The sequence below is a fragment of the Diadema setosum genome, chromosome 22 (genome assembly GCF_964275005.1).
Source record: "Diadema setosum chromosome 22, eeDiaSeto1, whole genome shotgun sequence".
NCBI classification, from domain to species: Eukaryota; Metazoa; Echinodermata; class Echinoidea; order Diadematoida; family Diadematidae; genus Diadema; species Diadema setosum.
The window spans coordinates 29,767,028-29,786,926 of record NC_092706.1 but is presented as its reverse complement, the minus strand read 5'-3'; positions in this window follow the sequence as shown (position 1 = coordinate 29,786,926).

Below are 19,899 nucleotides of genomic sequence, written 5' to 3'. Positions count from 1 at the left end.
AGAAATCTAAATTTCTGGTCTAGCCATTTAAAACATTCGACGTGTATCATAAATGTTATTCACATGATTGTTTTTTTCATGGCCGTAACAATATTACTCACTGCGAGCAAATTGACCTTTGACTGTTAAAGGTTAGTTCAGTCAGATGACAATTTCTTAAGGTGCTTCTGGTTACACTTTTTTTTCATTAAAAAATAAAGAATAAACATATACAAAGAGTGTGTGTATATAGGTAGTTGCGCTGCAGAAGATGTAGTGTAAAGCGCTGTGAAACAACTAAAGAGGTTAGAAGAGCACTATGCAAATGTAATTATTTAATTGTGTGTTGTATATACTCCAGACAATAGAATTGTAGATACTTGATTTTTTCAAATCATTACGCGACAATGATATCTAGCATAAATACTAACTTGACACCTTCGTATCAACGGCGTAAATCCGTACTGAGGAGTGGGGGAAGGGGGGGGGGATGATCGGCGATAGACACCATTACCACAGTTACAAGCCCATAACCGGACCGGCGCAGCCTTTTTTTTTTGGGGGGGGGGGGAGAGAAGCTTGGTGCCCCCCCCCCCCCCTCACACACACACACACACACACTTTACAGGGATCGAATGTCCCACTCTCTTGCATGAAACATAAAGTGGGAGGGAAATGGCAACAAAAATATGAAGACTTTTTGTTCTTGCTTTTGTTTGCTTGCTTGTTTGTTTGTTTTTGCTTGTCAGCCGACTTTCGGCGGAAAATCAGACCTTAAAAGTATGAAAACTTTTTTGTTGTTATTTCTCTTGTATTTTTGATTTTCCTTCTTCTTGACTAACAGGCGATATTGAACCCCCCCCCCCCCTTTCAAAAACGTATCGCAACCCTGAATAATTCCCAAATAATTCAATAAAATGGTATTATGGATCTCCATCTGTTTGTATGTAATAACGTAGTACATTATTTTCCTGTAGCTATTGTATTTTTCAATTTTCTTGATTTAAGTCAATACAGCAATCATCCCATGGGTATGGTACCGTTTTAATGATGGTGGGTGGGGGAGGGACTTGGAGCTCGAATATCTGTGCGAGGGAGCGGAGCGACTGAGCGGGGGAGGGTGTGGGGGGGGGGCGTATCCCTCCTCCCAAACGTGGAAGATTTTGCATTTTCAGACCTGAAATTCAACGATCTGGTACACGCTTTTGGTGAAATTTGGATTTTTTTTTTCCTACAATACTGTAAAAAATTTGTTTAGTTTCTAAACACCTAACTAAACACTTTTCTGTGACAGTTTTAAAACACTGCGACGCGTTTATTTATTGAACGTGTTTAGGAGCTAAACACAGGCTGTGCTTATTTTCATTACACCCTAAGTGTTTACCACACACAAATGTTTATATTTTAAACGCTTCTGATCTTTAAAAACTAAGCACCTGCTCTGTGTATAGGCTAAACACCAAACGTTTACACCATAATCACTCACAGTGTTGAAATACTAAACACCGCACAGTCACATAATCACCCACACCGTTTAAGATCTAAACACTGAACCAAAAAATAAACATGACGCACTGTTTACGATGTAAACACTGAGACATGTTTATTCGCTGTGACAGATTAAAAACACTGCGACATGTTTATTTGCCATTTTAGTGTTTATTCTTAGAACACATGTCTGATTTTTCGGATCGATCACAAAATTGCATACACTGAACATGTGACATGTTTACATATTTCTCAGTGTTTATATGAGACATGTTTACACCTTATACATGCTAAGTTTTTATATGATACATGTTTACACATCATACATGCTAATTTCCACGTGTTTATATGACACATGTTTACACATCATACATTCATACATGCTAATTTCTAATTGTTTACATGAGACATGGTACTCATCGTACATGTTAATTCCCATGTGTTTATTAACGTAAAGTGGCTGTTTCCACTTTTGCATGGAATGAGATAAACGCATAACATTTTATAGAATTTACCCTGCGCTTTTGCGCTTCCCGATCAGTACCAATAATGGAACTTATGTACATGATATTTGCGGATTGTTCTAATCACTGCGACGATCACTGAAAGTACATGTAGGCTAACGGTACTGTATGGATTTTTCACTTTTGCTATTTTGAGAGAAATAAGAATGTTAGTGGATTTCAAGGGGGTGAGTGATAGAAAACTTATACTGTGCTAAGATAGAACCTGGGAGAAAGAAGTGAAACTCAATGGGTATACATCAATAGTCTATTAGAGTCTAATCAGTCTCATCATACTCCACATAATCATGGTATGGAGGGCTAATTTCAATCTCGACACAGCTAGAATTATGGTAAAGACAAGAGAATATGAACACACAAAAAATAATTCATTGCAACTGGAGGCGCGAGGGTATGCTAAAGGCTGTCATGAATACGCGATGTGATCAGTAAGACTCATCCTCCCGTGTCAATTTGTCAGTCAGTTGCAAGACTCCTCCCTATTCTCCATACATTTTGTACTACATTTCTAATATCTCTCTCCATGTGACCGATTCCAAGAATGTCTCAAAAAGAAAATAACGACCAAATTCTGCATTTCCTATCAGGTCTACAAGGAAATTGCAAAGAATTCCAAACAAATACAACTACTGGCCTCTTATGTGCGTCAAATATCTGCTAATTGTATAGGAAGCACCTGAGGAAAAAAAAAAATGAAATGGCTGATATTTTGATTTGATTTGCTTTGATTTCGACATTCCTTTTTGAACAAGAATAAAACAGAACGCCAATCAAACAAAGTTCTTGAGTGATATCTTAACATTGAATTACATGGATATTGGTTGATAAATAAAAATTAAGTGAATGAAACTGTTTTTCTTAACAGTGCAAAACGATTTCGAGCAAGTGTCTTTACATATTAGATGAAATTACGATTTTACGTATCAGCTGTTAAAAAGACGAATTAAACAAATCTATGAGCAATAAGAATGCAAGTGACCATTATCGTAAGCACAGAGGACAATGGCCTGGCATATATTATATGAGTAAAACAAAGCGATCTTTAAAAAAAAAGTGGGTCGGACCTTATTAGAATCGCTTTGTTTTGGATATCTCTGCCATTCCAAAACCAATTTTCATCAAATAAACATTGAATTCCTCTTCGAATTATATACCTTCATATTTCTTTAGAGGTTCGTCATTATGTCACACACACACACACACACACACATACACACACACGGAAACCTGAAGCTCCATCGCATACAAAACTCTATCATCCCCAACATGATTTACTTTATTCTAGTATACAGGTTTAGATGCACATTGTCAATAAAGAAAAAAAAACAATAGAAAGGTTGCTCTAACAGGTGGGATGCCTCCTAATAGGTCTATAGTACATCATGACAATGTGAGACAACATCACATGGCTAGCGGGAAAAAGGTTATTAGCATTCAAAATTATTACACATGGTTCATTTCCTTTATTTGGCATGTAAAGATACTGTCAGTATATTTCTCTTGCGATGTCCTGGTAATCCTCAGATGTTTGCACTTTTAGACGGGTTGTATAGAAGTAAGCGCATGTATCTTTTGTTCTAATCCAGACAGGTTTGGCGTGATCCCTGATCAATTCTTCCATGACGTACTGGTAGTAAAAAGAAATGATTACACAAGGAAAACAAATCAGTTGGCTTTGCAATACAATGTACTTAACTGCTCCCATAGATTCTGAAAATGAATGAATAGCAAGGAAGTTGACTGAATCCATAAGCAAGTTCAAATTATAGGGGTAGAACAGAATCCCTTCATCACATTAGCACTTAGTGTCTTGCGTCAGCTTTTACTAGAAATACTTTGCTGAATTTTCTGGAAATAGTGCAGGTCTTTTGTTGTTGTTGTTGTTCTTTCTTATTCATCATCATTATCAAGCAGAGTTACGACCATTACTGTATCCTTTGTCTCTTGGGTGTAGATATTCACATTTGTAATTTACACTTTCAACAGTATTTGCAATAAATCAATTTTCCATCATTTTTTTTTTTTGTAATGGATTGGATTATAAGTAGTTAGACTCTAACTTCAGTCTCACAGTTAAACACCCGTAGCAGAAAACTCGGCCATGACCAGACAGGACAAAATATAGTCCAACATACAGAAGATGAGCACACGGTGCTGGGATGCACGATAACGATACGAGTCCCACGCAGGTCCTGACGAAGGCCTAAAGACGGGCCAAAAGCTTGACAAATAAAAGGGAGACTAAGATCGAGAGCAACGTCCCGCCTCAGTCCAATTTCTTTCAATATACATGCAACCAAAAATGAGGCACCGCGCACGTTCGGGACCCAGGGAAATATCTCTCACACTATATATATATATATATATGGATATAATGTGTAATATTTCGAAAAGAAGATAAAACTATGAAACTTAAAACTATGCAGTCTCCAAGATATTCATCTTTGTACTTTTTACCTAGCTCTGTTATAACTGGTTCTACTTTGTGTGTGTGTGTGCATGTGTGTGTGTGTGTCTGAGAGATTTGTATTTTTAATGATAGATTCCTTATTTTGGGGGTTCTGGGACCTTTTGGACATGGTGTCTATTTGAACAACTTGATAGTCTGTTATCTTTGGGATGCTACTTGCCTAGTTTGTTGAAAATGTGTCATTACATGGGGTCTTAAAAGAGAATCTGAAAATGGTTTTTGAAAATGCATGCATGACTGTCGACGGACGCCAGAAGATAAATGATGACTACTTACAATTTTAATAAGCTTGAACCTTTGGCTAAGATGAATTTAAAATCTAATGAATCAAAGTCATTGCATTTCAAGAAAACTTTCTTCCCTTTCAAGTACATCATTTTCATTTTCTGGCTTGCGATAATACAGATATTTAAGGTATGTAATGTGATCTCTGAAAATATAGATCAATGATAAAAGTGTAAAACATGTAAACTCGCTTACACTCAAAGTGTTCTATGCGTTTACCACAAACTCTGGACTAGGATAGTGTGAAATTGCAGTTGATTAATTTAAAGCAAACAGGATCCTGGCTTCATTTCATACTGACGAAAAGAATAGTGGTAAGTCTCACATTTGTTGTAAACTGTGTTGATGTCTTTCAAGAATGCTGTTTATTCCTAGTCACCAATTAGACCAGCATCATCTGACTCCTCACATAATACAACATTACAAGTGTCTGATCTATAATGGCCCGCATCTGCCACTGATATGGGTTGTGTGCAGTCAAATCTGTTTGCCCTGCAACTGTAAACTACCAGTTGCTAACAGCCTGTCTTGCAGTTGCATCAGACTTCCTTCAGGAGTTCCTTCATAGCTGTAGCTTTGTCTGTAGTGATCAGAACATATTTTTGATGAAATATCTTCCTCAAATCGTCCCAATTCAAATGATTGTATAATTTCCCTTCCACTGTTTAACTCGAAGAAAAGCTGCTGCTGAAGTGGAAGGAAGGGTCCTTTTGGAAGTGTTAGGAACGTAAAATGATGCTATGTATTTTGTTTTTTTATCTGACTTCTGACTGCTTTTTCGCCTGCAAAATTGAATTCAGCCTTCATGCTGCTCGCATTTCCGAAAAAAAAAATGTGTGTTGATGAAAATGTTATTAGTGCGATGCCTCAATGCAATAGGAAACATTTCTTTTAACAAAGATGCAGATACAACACTTATCAGAATTTATAAGCGTTTTATGAGCTTGAAGCCAATGAGAAGGAAGCTGTTTTTTATTGATCGACTGATGAATCCAGAGTTCATAGGAATAAAATTGTTTAGGCATTTCCTTTTTCTTTTTTCTTTTTTTTGTATCTGGCTGTTTTTTGTAAGTCATTGGGTGAAACCGCGCAAAAATATGACAAAATCCACTTCCATACAAATTATCACGGTCATAAGTATATTGCTCATTGATAAACATGCCTTTGACAAAAATTTTGCAACAAAAGACACAAGTATCGACTCAACATGGATGCAAATCATCGCAGGTAAGGAAAAAGATGTTTGAAAAAATCTGCTGAATGATTTAAGACCAATTTTTGTGTGGTTACACCTTAAGCACACTTTGAAAGCTATCGTCGAGATAATATGACAAGAACATCCTCTAAACAAAATAAAAATGTCCAAACTCATGAAACTTTTTTAGAGTAGCTTATGGATAATCATGATCTTGATGACTTTCCCCCTCCCCCCTCCCCCTTTGGCCAAAAAAGAAGAAATAAAAGTATTGCAACATAGACACAAGTATAAGCAGTAAACATGAGGGCAAATAACACGATAATACATTGAATATCACGCAATCATAAGAATCTTTTGAACGATTCCTACAACATAATTTGAGACGTTGCTGTTGTGTACCTGTCACATTGAAAATGCATTTTAAGGTTGTTTCATGTAGGTCACCTATCGGTCATTCAACTAGACAAACTTGTTTACGTGTAGGGACAACGAGACAAAGAGTGCGAGTGAGTGAGCGAGAGAGAAAGCGAGAGTGAGAGAGAGAAAGTGCTAGGACAGGTGTAAATGTTTTACAAGTCGCGCCATCGATGACCGAGAGGAGTTCATTTATTTTTGCATGTCAATTAATGCAGAAAGAAAAGACAGGAAATAGCTCCAGTTCCGGGAGAGTGCTGTATAGATGTTTCGTTCAAGTCCCTTTTAGTTGTATCAAATATTCCAAATGCCTCGAAAAGGAGTGTCGTAGTCGAGTAGCAATTTAACAGTGGAGTTGGATCCTTTCGTGGCCGACACAATTTTGATTTCACCGAGAGAACATTGAGTTAGCTCCGTGATGGCAGGAAACCAACCTGCCACACCCAGGCGCCAGTTGGCAAGATTTTTGTTTCTAAGCCCAATTTCGTTTGCGGCCAGGAGCCGTCCGTCCACCTTACCGTCAGCCTGTATACTGGCTGATTAGAGTTCAGATTTTCTTTGCTGCCAGAAGGTGTATTCCAACAGCCTTTGCAGCCTTCCAGTAGACAAGAAGAAGAGGCATTTTGGTTATATCACACCGGTCATTGATGGCGCCGAGGTTGAGTTTACTCCCGGGCAGACGTACTCCCAGCCGAGTGACTGTGTCCGCCCCTCGCTAGGGAGAACCTTTGGACGCCAGCGAATACGGAACGCGGGTCCTCGCGACACTTTGGAGCTAAAACAGCAACCTCGCATACAAGGACGTCCCACCTACGAAGTAGTTATGTTCTGGAAGCGAACAGTTTGACAATTAATGTGAATTTGTGGACAACGCAGGTGAGCGATGAACCTGGCGGGTGCATGACACCCTGTGAGTGTAGACATGATTGGTTATGACGTGGAAGTGTTGCTGAAGGAGAAATATGAATGTCATGTGAAATTGGTAATAAGATGAATGAAATGTGAACATAATTTGAATGTTGGCATTTATATTATACTCCATGATAATTGCGGGTTAGCACAGAATCCGGATGTAAACGGAAGCAGTGTAGTTGAAGACAAATGTTATAACCGCGGTAAACTGTCGTGCGTGCAGGCTGGTCATCTCAGGATCAGCACTACGATGGTGTGAACCAAATAGTGTTGTATTTGATAGCAGATAGCGGTGTTGTCAGGGATAACGAATTGATAGTGAAGCTGTTATAATTATTCTGAACAAGTGTCAAGCCAAAATTACAGGTGGAACCGGACCAAGGCAGGGTCCCGTTCACATGGTTGTCGAATATAAGAGTATTGTAATTTAATCTATCTCACTCAGAATATTGATTTTGCATTTTATGTTGGTCACAACTTCTTGATTTCAGTCCTGTAAATATTTCACAAATTGTTTTATTATGTACATTAAAGTGAATGGCACGAGTGTGATCGAGTATTATTTTAAGTCCGCCCATGTGACAGGACCTATTGAGATCACTTTGGAAGCTAAGTTGAGATTACAGTTAAATAAAGATATGTTCTATTCGATGCTACTTACAGTTGTTTTCTGTTGTGAGGCTTTATCTCAAGAAAATGTGAGTTTAATGTAACGCAATATTTTTAATCAATGCAAGAATATAAAACTGTGTGTAAGGATAATCATTAAGGTTGTGAATGGAATTCACACAATTTTGCCCTTCCAATATTGGATGTAGAAATTACAGCACAATTAACGTTCTGTAGATCGTATTCGTATAATACCTGAAACGTTCTGTAGCTCGTATTCGTATAATACCTGAAATTATACTCACGATAAAAATTTAAATAGATTTATGCATAAATAAAGCTATGCAAATTGTCAGTGAAATATAGGTAATTATTCCTGAGTGGAACGTATTCAGCATCAGTGATTCTCAGTAGTAAAATTAAGACCACAGATATCATCACTGGGTACCTTTTACAGATAGAAATATAAGCCTGTAGAGGCATTATGGCGGCCAATTTGCATTTAATTAAATGCAAATACATGCAGAAAATGTATAAAGGGAAGCTTGAAAGTTACTGCTTATATCATAATTGTTACCACTGACCTAAAAAAACATAGGTTTAGACACCAGAATCTATTTTCTACGGGTTTTATGTCCAGATATATAGCGACTTATTCCTGAGTGTACTACATTAATGATATACGAAGATACGGGCTTTAATTGCACAGGCAATATGGCGGCCATTTTGTATGTAATTATATGCAAATAATTATATGCAAAAACTATATAAAGGGATGCTTGAAAGTTGCTAAAGATAACATATTTGTATTCCTTGACCTAAAAAACATTTTACTAATAATAATTTACTTTCTGTGGGTTATATATCCCGAGATATAGGCATAAATAGGTTGTATGGCGGCCATTTTGAATTTATGCAAATTAGACACTGATCCACCACTCGAATTTTAGGGGAACTTTTAATATGTTATTTTAATAGCTCTTCCGGGTCAAATGCAAGTGGAATCGTTTCTGTTGCAATTAGTTGTGGGTCATTCATATTTTGACAGGACTAATAGAGATTATACTAATTTAGTATACCGCGGCCGTCACATGCGCTGCTGACTTGTAAAGCACGTGTATCACAGAGTTTGTTAAACATGTACGGTGTGTAGAACGTGTTTACGAGGCGTTCTAAAAGTAAATGCGTCTGTTTACCCTGACAGTAGAAGTGTTAAGGCCTAACCACCAAACAATTGGGTAATGCCCTAAACCATGAACAAAATCATTAACAAAGACAGCTCCCATTTTTTTCTAGCAGTTAATTTATAGGACTGTACATGCGAAACCAAAATATAAATGTATTACAGCAGTAGTATTACATATTATCCTTTTTCCTTATTAATTAGGCATTTCCATGAAAGGCCTAAAATATGAATTATTTCATAATGCATCTTAATGTCGTAACAGTTTCCACTTCTCGTGATAAGGGAACTGGAAATTACAATTTACACACCATTTCCAACACTTCTTCATATATATGTGGACATATTGAGATTAACATAGCGTGACCAGAATAAACACTCCAAGCTGAACACTTGTAGAACTCTCAATACTTTTCACGTGCTATACACAACGGGTGTTTAGATGTTAAACAAAGTGTTTAGATTTTCAACACTGTGTTTATAAACATGTCGCATCTCGCATTTTTACAGTGAAGAAAACAAGTAAGAAAAAGAAATATTCATAGATAATTGAATGACTAAGTCGTGGTATCTTAGCTCTTGCACCGCCTGTGCAACAACACTGTGAAGGCCTCCTAAATAGTGGGGCCTATCACCGGCGCGCGCGGCGTAGCCAGGATTTGATCTTGGGGGAGCGGTTAGACGCGAGGAAGCGAAGCGAGCGAGGGGGACAGTGTGGGAGGGGGTGTTACCCCTCCCACGGTGAGAACGTTTTGCATTTTGATGTTGTAAATGGTGCAATTTGATGCATTTTTTGCGTGTTTTATCGACTTGAAACAGTCCCTCATGATTAAGATGGTAGTACATTTTGATGTACACTATTATTGAACAATTTTGCCTATAAAATTGTATCATTTAAATAAACTTCTTGTATTGATTACTACACTAAATATCATGAACGCGAGGGATGGGGTGGGGGTGGAAAGGGGGTGTCCCCCTCCAACGGTGAGAATGTTTTGCAGTTTGATGTTGTGCATGGTGCAATTTGATGCATGTTTTTGCGCGTTTTGTCGACTTGAAACAGTCCCACTTGTTTGAAGGTAGCAATATATTTTGATGTCGATTATTATAAAACATTTAGGTTGTAAGATGTGTCTTTTAGATAAACTTCTGGTATTAATTCTTACATTGAATATCATGAATGCGACCGAACCCAAGCGAGCGGAGCGAGCGAGGGAGGTGGGGGGGGGGGGATGTGGAAGGGGGTGTTCCCCCTCCCACCGTGAGAACTTTCTGCATTTTGATGCTGTAAATAGTGCAATTTGATGTATGTTTTTGCGCGTTTTGTTCACTTGAAACAGTCACACTTATTTAAGGTAGCAATATATTTTTATGTCGATTATTATGAAACAATTTGGCTATAAAATAGTATCATTTAAATAAACTTCTTGTATCATTTCTTACACTGAATATCATGAACACGACCAAACCCGAGCGAGCGGAGTGAGCGAGGGAAGTGGGGGGGGGGGGGGGGGGGTGTCCTCCCTTCCACGGTGAGAACTTTTTGCATTACATATGATGTTGTAAATGATGCAATTTGATGCATTTTATCGACTTGAAACAGTCCCACTTGTTTAAGGTAGCAGAATATTTTGATGTAGATTATTATTGAACAATTTGCCTTAAATGGTATCATTAAAATAAACTTCTTGTATTAATTCTTCCACTGAATGTCATGAACGCGACCGAGCCCGAGCGAGCGGAGCAAGCGGGGAGGAGGGTGTGGGAGGGGGTGTCCCCCCTCCCACGGTGAAAACTTGCTGCCTTTTGATGTTGTAAATGGTACAATTTTATGCATTTTTTTAAGTGTTTTATCGACTTGAAACAGTCCCACTTGTTTAAGGTAGCAGAATATTGTGATGTAGATTACAAAAAATTTGCCTGTATTAGAAAAATGGCATTATCCAAAATAAACTCATTTTATTAATTTTTACGGTGAATGATTATCATGAACGCTGTCTGTTAAGCAATTCAAACAGAAAAAGCAAGCACACGAGGGTGTAGATAAGGGGCATTAATTTTTCCTCCCACATGAAGGTGATTTTGCATTTTCAGACCTGAAATTCAGCGATCAGGTGCAAACTTTGGTGCAATACTTTGGTGGAAAAAAAAACAATTAAAGAAATAATTAGGGCTTTTTCATGGAAGTGTTAAAATCATGGAATTTAGCTCTTATTCCGAGTGTGCATCTTCTGTGTGTTATACCAATATGTACAAAGTCTAGTGAGGTAGAGCTTAAGGGGAGGGTGTGGGAGAGGGATTCCCCCTTCCACTCGACTTAGCTTTTGCGTTATTCGGAATTGAAATAAGGCGATCTGAAGCACACTCTTTGTGGAAAATTTGGAAATTGTCATTCCCCAAAGTGTACTAAGTCTATAGAGGGGACCAAGCAATGGGAGCGTGGCAAGATACCTCTCCCATATTCGAGGGAGCTTTTTTTTCAGTTTTAGAACGGAAGTTCAACAATCTGGTGCATACTTTTGTTGGAATATCTGGAAATTTGTCAATCAGAGAAGGTGGGAGGGGATAAGCCCCATTCCCCCTTTCTACATGAGGGAGATTCTGTATTTTCTGATTGCATTTAAACGTTTTGGTGCACACATTTTGTGGCATATTTGGAAAATTGTCTATGTTCAAAGTGTAGCCACAGTCTACTTGTATGCAGGGGGGGGGGGGGACGGGCGAGCAGGGAGAAGGCGTGCTCGAGTGCTTACACCACCCTTCCCGTACGAGGAAGCTTTTGCCTTTTTAAAGTTGAAATTGAGATATCTCGTATACGCATATTTGATGGAATATATGGGAAATTAACGAAAAAACATGCTCTATGATAGGGGATGCGAGCGAGGAAAGGGTTGATTAAAAGGGGACATTCCCCTTGTACATGAAGGAACTTTCGAGTTTTCGGAATATAAGTGGTAAGTCTTGTGCACTCAGAATTATTCAGAGTTTGTTTGTTTTTTTGTAAATCTGAAAAGTGTGCTAAGGCTAGGGACAGGGGCACAGAGGAGGGTTTGGGAGGGGTATCCCCCTCCCAAGCACAAGAGATTTTGCATTTTATTGAATTGAAATTCATCAATCTGGTGCACACTTTGGATAAGATATGTATTTGGACAAAACGCATGAAAAGACATTTGGACAGTTTTCTATCAACAACGACAACTACCAAAAAAAAAAAAAAAAACCGCAAGAAAAGTTTTCCTCATTTTGGGAATCATTGGGGATCAAAATGATATGTTTGCCTCTCCCTCCTCCCCCCGTCCACACCCCCGTCCTCCAGGATCGACGCCCCTGCACACAGGGTGCTTTTGCATTTTTAGAATTTGGATGAAAATATCTCGTAAACACATTTATGATGTAATCTGGGAACATTTCAATCCCAGAAGTGTACAATACTTCTTTTTTTTTTTTTTTTTGGGGGGGGGGAGGGCCTCTGTTAATTGAAAGTATCTAGATATCCCCTCCCACCCTCGGAACTTATGCATTAAAAAAAAAACCCAAAACTTAAGTAACAGGCCTTGTGCACACTTTAGATAAAACATTTTAAGATCTGTCCATCTAAAGTGTATTAAAGTATAAAGGACTGAACGGGGAGGGTATGGAAGGGGTTAGGCTTATCCTCCTCTTACGCGAGGGAGATTTTGTATTTTCAGAAGTGAAATTCAGCCATCTTTAGGTGAAATATTTAGGGCCGTGTCACACAATTCCGGGCAAGATACGCGGGCTTGTGGCGAGGAGGTAGTTTCCAGCACGTAGAAGATTTTCAGCGGGCGAACAAGAATGTTTGCAATTTTCATTCATGTCTTGTCATACCGTACGGGGGAAGTTTTGCGGCTTGACTTGCGGGGAAACAAATTTACTCCCCGGAGCTCTCCGCAGTCGGTCCGCACCTGACAGTATCTAGCGCGTAGTTGCCCGGAGGTCCTCACGCAAGTCCGATTTAACCGCAGCCAAGTTTTGAGCATGACCAAAACTTTTTCCGGGTGAGTCGCGGGGATGCCCAGAGAGGTCCACGCAGAACGCCAGTAGGAGGCCCCTAGCGGCAGCACTTCCCAGGCAACTCCCACGCAGGTACTTCGCAGTCCCGTTTGCAGCCAAGATAATGAAATTCTGTGGGATTTCATCCATTCCATTAGAGGAATTCCTTGACTGAGTTGTCAGCACCCACGCAACTGGTACAAAGGTCACACAGTATACTCGCAAGTATAATTTAAGTAGCACGCGTCCCGCCCTCAGGAATGTCCGGTATGCTAGAAAATCCCTACACGTAACAAGCCCGAGTAGCTTGCCCGGAAAGATGTGACACGGCCTTTACACAGTTTTCCATCAAAAAAGTAAGAACATTTTACTTTTATGGGGGAACCATCCCCCCCCCCCCCCCCATTGACGCCTCTGCATATGAGGGAGCTTTTGTAAGTGGAAGATCTGCTGCACACTCTTTGATAGAATATAAGGAAATACGTCAATCTCAAAAGTGTACAAAGTCTATTGAAACTGGGACCCAGTAGCGGAGCTTTTGCATGTTTATGATTGCAATCCAACGATCCGGTGTATAGTTCTGGCGGTATTTGCACAACTCCATAAAGAAAGTTCGAGATTTGTCCTCATCTCGGGAATTGCTTGGGGGGACAAACACTGAATTCTATATAGTTCTATAATTATACTCTTTAGAGTTCAGTGGGGACGAATGATTTGTCTGCCCCTAACATTTCCGTAGGGCCGGGGCAAAAGCCCCTTTGTGCCCCCCCCCCCCCCAGATAGATTCGACGCCCCTGATCATCACTTGGTATGCCCATAGATGTAATGATAATGATAATGAATAGCATTATAGCGCTTAATACTGATGTTTCTGAGCGCATCGATCCGGAAAAAAAAGAAAAAAAAGTATGACATTAAAATGAAATACAGCATTATGTAATTATACGTATTATGATGTAACATGCAGCACTAAAACAACACAATTAAAGTTGAGTTAACAGATAAGTTTTCAACAATAACTTGAACTTATCAACGTTATCAGCATTACGAATATGGAGAGGAAGTTCATTCCAGAGAGACGGGGAAAATAACAGAAAAAGCCCTATCACCATAGCGGGTGCAGGTGCGGGGACCATGTGATAGTTGGGGAGTGGAGGAAGAAGGAAGAGAACGGGTTGAACGGGTTGGAGGAGCGGTAAGAAATTAAGTCTTTAAGGTAAGATGGAGCAAGATTATTACATATCTTGTAAACGGTAAGGAGGATTTTGAAGGTGATACGTTAATGTATGGGGAGCCAGTGGAGGGATTGGAGAACAGGACTAATGTGGTCAGATCTTTTTGTAAGGGTTACAAGCCTAGCAGCTGTGCTTTGAATTCTTTGAAGTGGTGCAATACTAGAAGCAGGGAGACCAACAAGAAGGGAATTGCAGTATTCAAGGTGGGAAGAAACCAATGCGTGAATGTCTCGAGACGTTCAGTGGAAGACTGATCCAATAACTTACGGATTTTACCAATTGTACAGATACCCCAAGCAGCAGAACGACATGAGTTCTTAATGTGTTGTTGAAAATTCAGGTGCTTATCTACAATAACTCCGAGATCTCTGACGGACTGAGAGGTGGGTATAGTACTGTCTTCGAGGGAAAATTCTATGAGAGAACCACCTCGCCTAAACTGAGAATGAACATATAAAAATTCTGATTTAACACAATAAGCCAGTTCGGGGTTCCACTTTGAGCATGAGCAGAAAAAGGTCATCAGTACCGGCAGAGCATGTTGATTTTTTATTCGCTGAGATAATCTGAGACATCTGTGATGTAATGATTATTCAAGTGATCATTATGAGTGGTGCTTGCCAGCACATCCACCTGACAGCAAAAACGGAATTTGACAATATCAATAGAAAAAGATTGTTAATACATTCAATGAGAAATAATGAAATGGATGCTTTCAAAAGTGCTAATTGATGGATCATTCTGGTCACTTGGTCTACGCAAGTTCATTCTTTGTTTGAGCATGACTGATGAATTCCATAAATTGTTACGTCGGGTAAGCTGAAATACCTTCTCTCGCTTGAAAACTCGTGGAGTGCCTAATCAACTGAGAAAGAAGAAAGGTCATTTGTACCGATGTGCCCATGAGCTAACCCCGAACTGGCTTATTCAATTTCAAATAATTATCACATGACCATTGCTTAATATCCTCAACACATCTATTGAGTTTGCAGAGTGCTTCGACTTGAGTATTTGGTTGTATGATTATGTTAATTTGAGTATCGTCGGCATACATAACATGTAGAATATCTTCATGAGAGTTGATTACCAAAGACAGAGGGGCTGTGTATAGAATAAATAGTAAAGGACCAACCACAGACCCCTGGGGGACACCATGTCTGTGAGGGAACGACTGAGAAAATGTGCCGTTAACGTTAACCATTTGGTGGCGGTCATGTAAGTAAGATGCAATCCATCTCAAGACTGTTCCCGCAAGACCAAAGTTGGACTCTAATCTGTTCAGAAGAATACATGATTAATGGTGTCAAACGCAGCAGAATAATCTAAAAGCAGGAGAGCAGCTTCGTGGCCTTTGCCTACTGCTAAGAGGAGGTCATTGAGTACCTAAGGTGGTTTCTGTGGAATGAAAGTGCCTATAGGCAGACTGACTAGTAGGAAACAACTGGTGTTCATCGAGGTGATCTCTGAGTTGGCGAGCCACCACTTTCTCAAGAACTTTACCAATAAAAGACAAATTAGCAATGGGGCGGAAATTGTTCAAATCATTACGGTTTAAACTAGGTTTCTTCAAAAGGGACAATATGTGAGACCTTTTGAAGTGCTGAGGAACTACGCCAGATGACAATGAGAGATTCAGAATGTGAGTTGTTGCAGGAAGAAATTCATCTAGACACTCTTTTAGTAGCCATGTGGGAAGAGGATCTAGAGAACATGACTTGGATGGAAGAGAATTAATGAGACGTTTCACTTGTGACTCAGTGATTAAAGCAAACTCTGAAAATACACACTCGGTGTTTACATCTATGTGAGAGGAATTTGAGAAAGAGATTTCAGGAGACACTAGGAATGAAGAAGCAATGGTGCTAATCTTGTTGTCGAAAAACTCAGCGAACCGATTGGCCAGTTGCAGGCAGTGCATGCATAGAGTTTGTCTGTTTCTTGTAAGCAAGAAGCTTTGGCGTTTACATGTAGGCCTATACTATTTGACGTTGTCAACGTCTGGACCGTATACCTTATGTCGATAGGGCGGTGAGTTGGCTCAGTCGGTAGCGCGTCTGCCTCACGATCACGCGTCCCGGGTTCGAACCCGAGTCTGGACTGAGCAATGTTGTGTGTAAGCATACCGTCCCCTCTAGCAAGAGGCAAAACACTCTGTCCCTCGGATAGGACATAAAATGGAGGTCCCATGTATGAGAGAGTAACAACTCATGCACGTAAAAGATCCCGCTTCATTCATTCATCGTAAAGAGCAGGGTGTTTAACCCGGTGAAGTGGTCCCACCTGAAATCCAACTGGACCCCATGGAAGACCAGCTTAACCTAGCTGAATATTGGCCATCCAGCCATCTTCTCAGATGGAAAATGAACAAACAAATATTACTTTCTTCGCGACCGAGCGCTTGACAAAATTATGTATACATTATCCTGCAAGATAGAATACTGTTCAGCTCTGTTACCTGTCTGAAGGCGGGCGTACGAACGTCGTGCGATATGCCAAAATTGATACAATCACATTTCTGCTTCCTCCATTTTTTTTCTTCAAATTTCAGGGGGGGGGGGGGGAGGGGATGATTGTACAGGCCATCCCCCCCCCCCTCCTCCATTTCGGGGGGGGGGGGGGGGGAGGGGATTCATCCCCCCATCCCCACCGGGATTTACGCCCATGCTTCGTATACATACTATAGACACCACTATGGCGATGCTTTGGAGGAGCCTGATGTTCTATGTCTGCGAACCCTGATTGTTTATGTGAGCATTGTAATTAGAACTACCATGACAGAGGACAATATCAATTTATTATACACGGAAGGTCAGAAGCTAAACGTTTTCTGATCAAAGAGTGCAACCGGAAGCATGTATGAACATTCATAATGCATATGTGATATCATATAATTTACATGTGACCGTGCGCCACAAAACGAACGAAAAGTCGCACACACTGATTTTGTGTGAGGACTGAAAATAGGTGAAATGGGTCAACCGAGGCAATGTTAACTTTTTCATATTTTCTGAAAGAGCAAGTCTTCTTCTAAATTATGCTAAAATTGGGGATCATGAAACGGGCAGGAAAGTTTGCTTTTTAACCGTTTTTCTGGTACATTATTTGGCAGAATAGTGTGATTAAGTGTGTCTTTACAGTCCCGTTTTCATTTCTTAAAAACCTTGTACACACTCTTCACTTTCAAGTCCTATAACTTTTGAAAGGATGGCGCTACTGTTTTGAGGGCAGAATGTGTTAGTAGGGCATGATCAATTTCAAATTAATCTGATAATTCCTTCATTGTTGTTACTCCGGTGGTTTACATCCTTTTTTTTTTTTTTTTTTTTTTGTCCCATTCATTGCACAGCCAGCACGGCTTGGTAAAGATTAAGCACTTGAATAGACACTGTACTTCAGAGCCTCTTTTGTCAGTTCACACTTTTCCTGAGTGTGTGCTTTCTTTCCAATATCTAGATAGGTCAGGAGAGTCCATTTGATTTGAGTTATACATCATTTTAAAGCTAAAAGTCTGCTCTTTTAGAATATGCTCTCAACTAAAATTTCACGTCTGGCGACTTTTTGTTTTGTGCTGCAGAGTCACATATAGAAGACGATCAGTAGTAAAAAAAAAAATGGGAAAAACAAAGAAATGAATAAGAAAAATGTCAATTTCAATTTCAATTCATTTTCATATTTCTCGATGAAAAATACAGCAAATATAACATGATATCCAGCTATAGGAGGCATAATAGAATATTGCAAACAAACACAACATAGTGGCCAATAATATGAGAGTTGTAATCTGAGAATGAATGCTAAAGAAATATGATGGAACCTACTCAGCCAAACAAGCTTGTCGAGCGTAAATCCCAGTTATAAAGGTTTGGAAGCCCACTAAAGAGAGAGAGAGAGTAACAAATACACACTAATACACACAAAATATGACATGAAACACGACTGGAGGAACAAGACTACAACTAGAAAGACTGAGACAAGGCAAGATGACACAAGACTAACACCAACATAACATCAAGACGATAGATGAACAAATAAGATTATTCGTCTTATCCAGGTGGGCACACGTAAAATAGTTCGGATTTACTCTTATGCGAATAATTAGGAATAAGTGTGTGACAGGAGTATCAATCCTTGGTTTTGATTTGTTTTTGTTTCTATTTTTCGATCACACCTTCTTCTCTTATGAATGTAATGACCTTACGTGACTTTTGTCATCGTGTCATCGATCATGATTGTGGAATCACGTTTAACATCTCGTGTGAAACCAGCCTTGGTATTCAACAAATTTGCCAGGCTGAACATAGCTTATATGCCTAATGATTATTTTTGCATTAATTTGGTGTTGTTGTTGTTGTTGTTGTTGTTGTTGTTGTTGTTGTTGTTGTTGTTTGTGTGTGTGTGTGTGTGTGTGTGTGTGTGTGTGAGTGTGTGCGTTTGTCTGTGTGTTTGTGGGAGGTGGTGGGGAAGGAGATGAGGAAATATTTCACCCTTTAGCGAAATTCATTCTTAAAAATGGAGTATTATCTTACAAAAATAAGTCTAGAACACACTAAAGTTTGTGAAAAAAAAAAGATTAAAAGATTATAACTAAAAAACATTCCTTCCCTTTGCAACTCGTTACTGCTACACTGAAAGATAAACATATCCTAATTCATGCCCAATGCTGTTTACGGTACAAATTCAGTAGTTTTGTCATTCGTTTGTTGTTGTTTTTTGCTATTGCTTCTTTTGGCGAAGCTACCTACCATATTATAGTTACTGACGAGGAACATATAAAATGTTCAACCGAAAACCGACGCCCTGTCAAAACAGAGCAATATCGTAGGAATAGTTGTGCCATGTTTTTGTAGCATTGACAGGTTCGAGAGGAAATGAAATGCCTGAGAACGTTTTCCTTTATGATGTTTTTTTTTTGGGGGGGGGGGGTGTGGGATGAAATTGTTGAGCAAATCACCACAGAGTGTGAGATAGAAACATATATGCATATATATATATATATATATATATATATATATATATACACACAGCTGTCTATATAATTACAGCTGTACATGTATATCAACATATACATATATCCATGGAGAAAGAGATATGTAGGTAACAGTTGAAATCACCCTGTCCTTCAAAGACCGAAAGTTTTCTCAACGCTGCCGCAGTGTTTGCAAACAGTCTTCTGCACTTCCATTGTGTGAAGCAGAGGTGGTAACAAAGAGAAGCTTCGTGATCTACTTAGGACTGAAGTAACGTTGAGTGTTTTTCTTCTACTAAGGTGACCAAGATATTCGAGAATATTGAGAACGAGTCACTCCAGTCAGCAGATCAGGTAATGAATTCCCCTGTAATACTTTAAAGAGAAAAATCCTCTTATCCCAGTACAGCAAACGCCTACAGGTTATGATTTAAAAGACTTCGCGGCAATGAAGATAATAGACTGGTAATTAGTTAAAATGTTAAAATATTCTTAAATAATGTTCATTATTACGATAATAATAATAATGCGGTAGTGGGCTCCCGACTTCCGATCGGAGGACCCGAGTTCGAATCCCGCCCAGTGGTTACGTCCTTGGACAAGACGTTTACCCACCATGTCC